The sequence below is a fragment of the Gossypium arboreum genome, chromosome 9 (genome assembly GCF_025698485.1).
Source record: "Gossypium arboreum isolate Shixiya-1 chromosome 9, ASM2569848v2, whole genome shotgun sequence".
In the NCBI taxonomy this organism is placed as follows: Eukaryota; Viridiplantae; Streptophyta; class Magnoliopsida; order Malvales; family Malvaceae; genus Gossypium; species Gossypium arboreum.
In genome coordinates, this window is record NC_069078.1 from 12,720,166 (window position 1) to 12,731,151 (window position 10,986).

At 39.2% G+C, this 10,986-nt stretch overlaps 1 long non-coding RNA gene across 1 annotated transcript; it reads left to right on the forward strand.

Annotated features, from left to right (window-relative positions):
- The first annotated feature begins 7,615 nt into the window (after positions 1-7,615).
- LOC128280705 (uncharacterized) lies at positions 7,616-10,094 on the forward strand. The gene is made up of 2 exons (XR_008270824.1): positions 7,616-7,722; positions 9,943-10,094. It is a non-coding gene; the product is annotated as an uncharacterized LOC128280705 (long non-coding RNA).
- The last annotated feature ends 892 nt before the right edge of the window (positions 10,095-10,986 follow it).

Below are 10,986 nucleotides of genomic sequence, written 5' to 3' on the forward strand. Positions count from 1 at the left end.
CCCTACCTCTTCCGGTTCCTCAGTATGCTCTTGTAGCTCCGCAAGGAGTGGATTTGGTTAGGAGAGAGAAACCCCCAGTAGATAAGACACGAAAGTAAGGGGCCGAGGAATTTCAAGCTAAGATTGATGATAACCCAAAGTGAGTAAAATTTTGGTTAGAAAATACCGTTAGGGTATTTGATGAGTTATCGTGCACGCTTGAGGAGTGCGTGAAGTGTGCAGTGTCAGTCCTATGAGACTTAGCCTATCAATGGTGGAATACCCTTGTGTCGGTTGTACCAAGTGAAAGGATTACATGGGAGTTCTTCCAGGAGGAGTTCTGGAAGAAGTACATAAGTTAGATGTTTATAGACCAAAAAAGAAAAGAGTTTTTAGAGCTAAAGCAAGGTTGAAGGACGGTGACTGAGTACAAACGTGAGTTTGTAAGACTTAGCAAATATGCACGGGAGTGTGTATCTATAGAAGTCCTTATGTGCAGGAGGTTTGAAGATGGTTTGAACGAAAACATTCGTCTATTAGTTGGCATCTTGGAGATAAGGGAATTCGTGGTGCTAGTAGAGAGAGCATGTAAGGCCGAGGAGTTGGCCAAAAAGAAGAGAAAAGCTAACATTGAGTCTTGAGACTCAAGGAAAAGACAGATGGGGAAATCATAGCAAACCTCATCTAAAAAATCGAGAGAGTTTCCTACCTGATCGAACGCATCTGTGGGATTCTCGAATAAGAGTAACAATAAGTAGCATACGGCGTCTAAAGCCCAAACCACTTCTGTAAGTATTGGTAGTGCTCGGTCAAACAGGCTGGAGTGTTCACAATGTGGTAGACATCATTTCGATGAATGCTGAGCAAATGAAAGAGGTTGCTTCAAATATGGATCTATGGACCACTTTATCTGAGACTGCCTTGGATTAGATGAGAAAGAAAAAAGACAAGATGTGAGGGCGAGTAGTGCTCTTACGAGGGTTAGACCACAGAAGAACCCGTCCGATGGGGCTAGCAGTAGAGGTCCCCCTAGAGATTCAGGTATGAGGTCTGAGGGCCGTGCACCTGCAAGGACTTATACCATTCGTGCTCGCGAAGAGGCATCTTCACCTGATGTGATTACAGGTACCTTTTCTCTTTATGATATTTCTGTTATTGCTTTGATTGATCCAGGGTCTACTCGTTCTTATGTATGCATGAAATTAGTACCCAGTATGAATATTTCTATTGAGTCCACCAAATTTGTGGTAAAAGTGTCTAATCCACTAGGCAAACATGTATTGATTGACTAAGTATGTAGAAATTGTCCTTTGACAATAATGGTCATAGTTTTTCGGCTAACCTTATGTTGTTGCCGTTTGATGAATTCGATGTAATCCTTTGAATGGATTGGTTAACTTCTCATAGTGTTGTAGTGGACTATGGGAGGAAATCTATTAAGTTGAAATGTGAAGATGGGAATGTTCTTCGGGTTGAACTAGAGAAATCAGATAACTCACCTGTAGTAATATTGTCTTTAACTGCCGAGAAATATTTAAGAAAATGGTATGAGTCCTACCTAGCATTTGTGCTGAACACCAAAGAGTCGAAAGTGAAAATTGAGATAGTACCGGTGCTATGTGAGTATCTGGATGTTTTTTGGAAGAGTTGCCCTGATTACCTCCAACTAGAGAAGTTGAGTTTGGCATCGAGTTGGTCCTTAGTACGACACCTATCTCGATTTCTTCGTATAGAATGGCTTCAATGGAGTTAAAGGGTTGAAGGCTCAGTTACAAGAGTTAACGGATAAAGGTTTTGCAAGATCGAGTTATTCACCGTGGGGTGCTCTGGTACTTTTTGTGAAAAAGAAAGAAGGGTCAATAAGATTTTGTATAAAATACCGACAGGTCAACAAGGTAACCGTGAGGAACAAGTATCCCTTGCCAAGGATCGATGATTTGTTTAATTAGTTGAGAGGAGCCACCGTGTTTTCCAAGATCGACTTAAGGTCGGGCTACTATCAGCTAAGGGTTAAGAAACAAGATGTACCAAAAATCGCGTTTAAGACGAGGTATGGGCACTATGAGTTTCTTGTTATGCCATTTGATTTAATGACTGCTCCTGCGGTGTTTATGGATTGGATGAACCGTATTTTTCGGCCGTATTTGGATAAGTTTGTAGTGGTCTTTATCGATGACATACTGATTTATTCGCATGATGAGAGTGAGCACGCGGAGCATCTGAGAACTGTTTTACAAACCTTGAGAGATAAATAATTATATGCCAAGTTTGGTAATAGTGAATTTTGGCTTAAAGAATTTGGATTCCTAGGACACATCGTGTCGTGAGATGGAATCAAAGTTGACCCAAGCAAGATCTTGGCCATTGTTGAGTGGAAATCGCTGAGGAATGTGACAGAGGTTCGAAGCTTTTTCGGTTTATTTGGGTAGTACAAAATATTTGTAAATAGGTTTTCAATAATAGCTACTCTGATGACAAAGTTGTTACAAAAGGACGTCAAGTTTGAATGGATAAAGAAGTGCCAACAAAGTTTTGAAAAATTAAAGGCCTTGTTGATTGAGGCTTCAGTTCTAATGCAACCATAATTAGGGAAAGAATTCGTGGTATATAGTGACACCTTCTTAAATGGATTGGGGTGCATACTCATGCAAGAAGGCAAAGTGATAGCATATGCCTAGAGACAGCTAAAGCCACACGAGAAGAATTACCCGATAAACGATTTAGAGTTGGCTGCCATTGTATTCATGCTGAAAATTTGGAGACATCATTTGTATGGTGAGAGATACCGAGTGCTCATTGACCATAAGAGTCTAAACTATTTAATGACTAAAAGGAGTTCAATTTACAGCAACAAAGGTGGTTGGAGTTGATAAAGGATTACGAGTTGGTGATTGACTACCGTCCCGAAAAGGCAAATGTAGTCGCCGATGCTTTGAGTAGGAAATCATTGTTTGTCCTGGGGGCTATGAATACTAAGCTGACCGTGATTGATGATGGCTCGATTCTAGCTAAAATGAGAGCTAGACCTATGTTTCTTCAAGAGATATGTGAGGCTCAGAGAAATGATGAGAACTTGCAAGCTAAAGTGGCTCAGTGTGAGACGGGAAGTGAATCAGAATTTTGTATTAGTACCAACGGTTTTGTGATGTATTGAGACATGTTCTGTGTACCCAAGGATAAGGAGCTCATTCAGAAGATTCTACGATAGGCATATAATGGTTGTTTATCTATCCATCCGGGTAGTGTGAAAATGTACAATGACTTGAAGAAAATGTACTGGTGGTCGGGAATGAAAAAAAAATTTCTCAGTTTGTCTCTAAGTGTCTAGTTTGTCAGCAAGTGAAGGTTGAAAACCAAGTACCCTTGGGTTTGCTTCAACCTGTGACGGTTCCCGAGTGGAAATGGGATCGAGTAACCATGGATTTTGTGCCAGGATTGCCTTTGATACAAAGGAAAAAGGATTTAGTGTGGGTTGTTGTTTATAGACTTACTAAGTCGGCACATTTTACATCAGTGCATACCGACTATTCTCTTGAGAAATTGGTCGATCTTTATGTCTCTAAGTTTGTGAGACTTCATGGAGTGCCCTTGTTGATTATTTCGAATAGAGATCCGAGGTTTACCTCGCGATTTTGGAAGAAATTACAAGAGGCTTTGAGAACAAAATTGAACTTTAGCACAACTTTTCACCCACAAACTTACGGTCAGTCAGAAAGAGTAATTCAGATATTGGAAGACATGTTGCAATGTTGTGTTCTCAAGTTTCAAGGCAGTTGGGAAAAGTATTTACCGCTAGTTGAATTTACCTACAACAATAGTTATCAGTCAAGCCTGAAAATGGCGCCTTATGTGGCTTTATATGGGCGTAAGTGTCGAACACCTTTATATTGGACCGAGTTGAGAGAGAATCGATTCTCGAGGTCGATTTTGTCAAAGAAACCAAGGAAAAAGTTAAGGTGACTCGTGATTGCTTGAGAGCTGTATCAGATAGACAGAAATCCTACACGGACTTAAAACGGAAAGAGATCAAGTTCCAAGTTGGGGATAATGTTGTTTTGAAAGTATCCCCATAGAAAAAGTCCTTAGATTCGGTAGAAAAGGCAAACTGAGTTTGCGACTTATTGGACCCTATGAGGTGACTGAAAGAATTGAGCATATGATTGGCTTTACCTCATGGACTAGAGATAATTCATGATGTATTCCATGTATCGATGTTACGCCGCTACCGATTTGACCCCTTACACATGATTTTACCGGAAGAAATTGAAATAAGCCTGGATATGACCTATGGTGAAGAACTGATATGATTTCGGATCGAGAGGTTAAGAAGTTAAGGAATAAAAGTGTAGAACTCATGAAAGTTTTTTGGCATAGACACGGAGTCGAGGAAGCCATGTGGGAACCCGAAGAGACTATGAGAGATCAATACCCGAACTTATTCGCCAGTAAGATTTTCGAGGACTAAAATCCCTAAGGGGGAGAATTGTAATAGCCCGATTTTGGGCCTAGTCGGAACACTGGTTTCGGGACCACTAAAATAGGGTTGGAGAAATTATTTTTATATTATTTTATGTGTTGTGGCATGATTATATGAGAGTATAAAAATTTTGGTGAATTAATTTTAGTGATTACATGCTTAATCGGGAAAAAGGGCTAAATCGCATAAAAGGTAAAAGTTCTATTTTACTTGATAGACCTACCAAATGGCTAGAGAGCAATAATTGGAGGTCTTTAAAGGGAAATTAGACCCCCTTCAAGAGGCATGGCTGGACATAGGCATAAGAAAATCAATGGGTCAAATGGTTAGGTAATTTGATGACCTAATTTTGACTAGAATAAAAAAAAAAGATATCATCTTTTTCTCTACCATCTTCTCCATCAAAATTCAGCCATTGTATGGGGTTTTGAGCTTCAAAAATTTCAGCAACTTAGAGCCTTCACAAGTAAGTGATTTTGATGATTTTCCTTCATGATTTTTGCACTTTTAGAACCCTTGTAACATAAGCTTTCAAATAAGGGGACTATTTTGCAAAATGGTTGAAAGTCTAGGGTTTTTCCATGATAGCAGACATGTTTTTTTCTAAAATTTTATGGGAGAAAATGAACCATGGTTGTGAAATAAACAACTTTTGTGAAGAGATTTCTCATGAAAACCCTAAAAAGGACCATTTTGCATAAGTTGTAAAATAGGTGATAAAGGTGTGAAATAATGAGAATTGTGGGTTGCTTCTAGTAGAAAAAGTAATCAGCTAGGCTTAAGATGTGAAGAATTTTGATAAAAATCAAATTTCGAACGTAGGGATAAAATGGTTATTTTACAAAAGTCTAGGGGAAAAATTCATAAATTTTTGAGTATCTAGATTAATAAAATGATTAAATTCATAAATTTTTATCATTCTAGATCAAGAATTACAAAATTCGGGCCTAGACCGGGGAAAAGCGAAGCAAGTGGACTAAGTCGAACTAGTCATTTACATTTTGTAATCCAAGGTAAGTCGCATGTAAACAATACAACTACATTGTTATTATATGTGCTTGAATTAAGATAGCATGAATTGCTTGTTTGTGGAAATAATCATGTATGATGAATATTGAGATAGTAGGACTCCCGTTTGAACTTTAGGAAATAAATTGGATATTTAGGCTAGGACATTCGGGATATTGTGTGCTAGTGTAAGACATGTCTGGGACATGCATCGGCCTCGAGATGTAAGCCAGTGTAAGACAAGTCTAGGACATGCTTCGGCTACGAGATGTGTCAGTGCAAGATCATGTCTGGGACATGCCATCAGCACATATAGAAGTGTCAATGTAAGACCATGTCTGGGATTTAGCATCGGTACGAATATATAAGAGCTAGTGTAAGACCATTTCTGGGACATGGCATCGGCCTCGATATCAATACTCAGTGTAAGGCCATGTTTGGGACATGGCATCGACTTGATGGATGAGCCAGTGTAAAACCATGTATGGGACATGGCATCGGCATTATAACCTATGTTGAGGCTTAGTGACTATCCGATAATATTCCAAATGGTTCAACGGTGAGAGTTATGGTTTAAGTTAAACGAGAAAAGTATAACCATGTTGTTAGTGAGACAGGTACCTAAATGAAATGCACGAGATGTGAGCTTAGTATATGCTATGTGAATTGTGTTGGATAGTGACGAGTAAGTTGTGCTTATGCCTATTTTAGTGTTATGAGCATGATGATGAACGTTAAAGTTGTCGTTATATTTATTTTCATGCAAATTAAGCTTTATGCTTACCCTAGTTCTTTCCATTTTCTTATAGTGCCGCCTAATTAGGTCATGGATCAACGGACAACAGAGGCATCGATCACACTATCAATTGAAGCACTTGGTATAGTTAGATCTATTTATTTTGATTATGGCATAGATAGGACATTGACTTTAGAATTTTGTGTCATTGTTAGTTGGCCAAATGTGTTGGCTTTGATTCATTTTGTATAAGGCCCTGGAAATGGCTAAAGTTGAAAGTTCTTATATGAATACAAGAAGTTATTTCATGAATGGGTAATTTGTTGGTTGTTTTAGAAGATATGAAATGTGTCATGGCCTTAGATGTTGTTGTTGGATTGAGTAATCATTTTATGATGATCTTTAACATGATGGATGTTGTTATTTAGTGTTTCAGGGTGGCAAAGGGTTTGGTAAATAGCCCTATATTGTCCACACGGGTATATACACAGGCGTGTGTCTAGGCTGTGTGTGACACACGGCTAGCCCCATGGACGTGTTGTCCGGCCGTGTGTCCCCTACATGTAAAAATTTTGAGTCAATATGCATGGTTGTAAGAACACGGGCAGAGTCACAGTTGTGTGTCTCATTCATGTGAAGGGAACGGCCTAGCACACGAGCATGTGCCTTAGTCATGTGACCCTTAAGGATTGCTAACTTCAAAAACAGAATGTCAAGGTTTTTAGACACAAGCTAGGACACGGGTGTGTTATGGCCGTGTGAGAGACATGGGCCATAGATATGGGCGTGTATCTGTAACACCCCGAATTTGGGCGTAGAAGTATTGGGCCTTGAGTGCGGGTCCGTAAGGAGGTTGTATATAGGTATTTAATTGTGCAACTAAATAACACAATTAAATGTTTGCCTTAGTGGTTAATGGCTTTGAGAAGTGTTGGAGAAATCTTGGGTTCAAACTTGGGCTTTAGCAAAAATTTTGGTATTAAGTGAAAAAAACCTGGATGCTTGGATGAGGGCCTTTTAAATTATTGTGGTAAATAAATGACACAAGGAAGCATGTAGTCTAGTGGTTGTGGCGTCATTAAGGTTGTATGGGAGCCTGGGTTCAAGTCTTGGCTCTTGCAATTTATTTTGGTTTTTTAAGGGAACCTGGACTTTGGCCTTTAGACCTTATAATTAATGAGGGATAAAATATGACACAAAAAGCCTTGTGGCTTAGTGGCAAGAAGCGTGTGGAGCATTTGAGGGGAGGCATGGGTTCGAATCCCATGGCAAGTAAGGAGCATTTATTTTGCTAACAGGGGGCGGCAAGAGTTGGTGCTGAATTTAAACTCTGATGTTGGAGGGATCCCACATCGGGAAGCTAACATAAGAGTGGTTGCGAAGCTGGCTTTAAATAGAGGGAACCATGAGGAGAGTAAATGTACCTTTCTTGGCTGATCCCTTTCGCTGTATGGCGTGCTCGTTTGGGTTGGGCGTCGGCTAAGAGTGCTTGGAGCTTGGATTAACTCCAGTCGCCAATCAGGTGTGTAGTTCTCGCTACTCTAGTTGTAGGATGGCTACTTGGCGCGATGGTAGAAAGGGGTCATGTGGGCCCAATGGGCTCTGGGCCCAATTGGATAAGTTGTTTGATTGTGTAGTAAATATTAGACTAGGCTAGGTGAATCTCATATCGTGGCTAGATTTGGGCTAAAAGGGCCACACGAGTGTGGGCCCATTTAATGTAAAATAGGCTTTAGGCCCATTTGTATTGTTATCCTTGTTTAGAATACTTTAGTTTACCAAATTCTTGAAATACCCTCAAATTGTAAAATTATCAAAGTACCCTCAATTTATAGAATTATCGTTTTACCCTCGATTTATAGAATTACTGTTTTATCCTTGATTTACAGAATTATTGTTTTACCCTCGATTTACAAAATTACTAAAATACCCTCGGTTTACAAAATTACCAAAATACCTCGATCAAGAAATTACCAAAATACCCTAGTCGTAAAATTGCTAAAATACCCTTGGTTTGTAAAATTACGAAATACCTCAATTTGTAAAATTACCAAAATACCCTAGTTTGTAAAATTACCAAAATACCACTGGTTTGTGAAATTACTGAAATACCCTCAATTTGTAAAACTACCAAAATACCCCTGATTTACAAAGTTATAGAAATACCCTTGACTTTCTAAAAATTATAAAAATACCATTGGTTTACAAAATTACTGAAATACCCTTGGTTTGTAGATTTACCAAAACACCATTGTAGGATGAAATGACTAAAATACCCCTATTATGTAAAAAGACCGTAAAACCCCTGTAGGGTAAAGTGACCGTAAAGCCCTTGTAGGGTAAAGTGACCGTAATACCCCTGTATGGTAAAATGACGAATATGCCCTTATGTTCCGTATGGCTGATGTGCTTAGGATTTACATATATTGATATTAGATTAGTTAAGTTGAGTGACAGGTGGTGGTTATCGTAGGCGATTGATTTTGGAAACGTTTCAACTTCAACTCGTAACAGTTGTGTACTAACCCTCATAGTAGCTTAGAATAATATTCGCTGAAAAGCCGAAATGCTAAAATCCTGGCATTTCGGGAACTTGAGATTTTGCATATGGTTTTAGATGCGATAAAAATGATATGATCGGTGTTTGGATCGATGGAGCAGGTAAGAGCGCAATTTTGTGCATGATGGTAAGTTGGGCCTCAAGGGGCTGGAATTGGGCCTAATGGACTTTTGGACCCATTTGGGTAGAATTGATAGAAAATGGAATTTGGAAAAGTTGCACGTTAACACGGGTAGTATTGTTGTAAAATTTGGGTTAAGTAGGCTAAATCAGCATTCGTAGGGCCCATTAGGGGTTTTGGGCCTAAAAGCCCGAATTTGATAAAGTGGGTTAAAGATCATTGTTTAAACACTCGAAAATATTGATAATTGTAATGAACATGGAAAATCTTGATTTTTGGTAAAATTACAAAAATACCCTTATAATGTGAAAAATGACTGTTTTGCCCTTGTGGGCAAGTGACCGACTTGGACTGTGTGGTTGGCAGATTGATTGTTAATATATGTTGGTGATATGAATGACTTGACTATGATTGTTTATTCAAATATGGACATGACATTCTACATACATGACATGTTGCATTGGGTTGGGTTTTTATATGGATGGAGGAAGTGCAAAAGGGCTTATGTCCCAGTTTATTGAAAAGGGCTTATGCCCCAGTTTATTGAAAAGGGCTTATGCCCCAGTTTACCGAAAAGGGCTTATGCCCCAGTTTACCGAAAAGGGCTTTGCCCCAATTATTAAAAGGGGCTAGGCCTCCAGATATATGATAAAGCGACTATCTTGCCGGTGGTGTGTTGGTTGGGTGGGTTGAATCATTCCCCACATGGTGTGTTGGTTGGTGCGGTGGAGAGTAGCGGATGGTGGGTCGAATAGTCTCCCCAAATGGGCTTGCATACATCCATTGACATTACATGTGATATTGAAATGGGCCTAAGGGCCAAACCGTTTACAGTAAAGGCTTCGGCCCAATGATATGATTTATGAAAAGGCTTCGGCCTAGTGATATGATTTATGAAAAGGCTTCACCGAAGAAGATTAAATGAAAGGCTTGACCAAAGATATGTCAAGGCTAAATAGGGCTTTGGCCCAGATTGTACTGATACTGTGCTTTCACTGTTTGTTTGTTATTGGGATTACACACTGAGTTTTCGTAAACTCACCCCGTTTCTAACTGTGCAGGTAATCTCTAAGCTTAGATGGTTTGGAGCTGCGAGGGACTCGGAGATGGCCACACTACTGTTTTTGTTTCTTTTAATTGCAATAAGTAGCCGATTTATTTCTTTACAAGTTTTGTCTTATTAATATTATTGTTTGGTTTTGGGTTGTAATAAGGCCATTTTAATTATTTTTCGGGATTATTTTATTTTTAATAACTTTAACTGCTTTGTTAATAAATGGGCTAGACTTAGGACGTGTTTTCAAAATGATAATTGTTTTCAAAATAACACCACGCCACGATTATCCGATTTATCAAAGATTTCAACTTAAATAAATTACAACTCGATTTAACCAAGTGTGGCAATGGTTGTGGGCATGTCTAGGATTGGATCCATTAGAAGAGCTTGGTACTTAGCGACCTTCATGGCTCACCTCCTCTGTTATGGATTCCTACCTGGTGCCCAGCTCCCATTCACTTTGTTAGCTTAACAAAAGTCAGTTTTTAAAGCATTAAAACGAAACATGGGTTTTTAACTTCAATGTGGCACATCAGATTCGGCCATAATGTTTGGGCCAGGTTTGGGGTGTTACAATATCAGCCATGTAAAAACCCCTCTAGGTTTGAATTTAGATTTTTATTCACACGGACGTGGGGCACAGGCGTGTCCATAGAGGCTTAAGACGTGTGTGTGACTTGGGCCATCAGCACGACCGTGTTATAATGAACAAACGAGAGTGTTACCCTTCTATACGACCGTCTTCCCTATTTTAAGTTCAGTTTTATTAAGTCGATTTAAGGATCGGAGTTTGTTTCGAATGGTTTCCAATGAGAGTTTGAGGCCTTGTAGGCCCACATTAAGGAGTTTTAAACAAGGTTAGAAAAAGTTTTAAATTTGACCAAGTAACTCGGAAATGATTGTATACATGTGATTAAGTAAGGTAATGCCTCGTGACCAGTCCCGATCTCGGACTCGGGTAAGGGGTGTTACATTTAGTGGTATCAGAGCATAGTTTAGCCAGTTCTAGGACTATCCTAGCGTGAGTACGAGTTTAGCTATACATGCC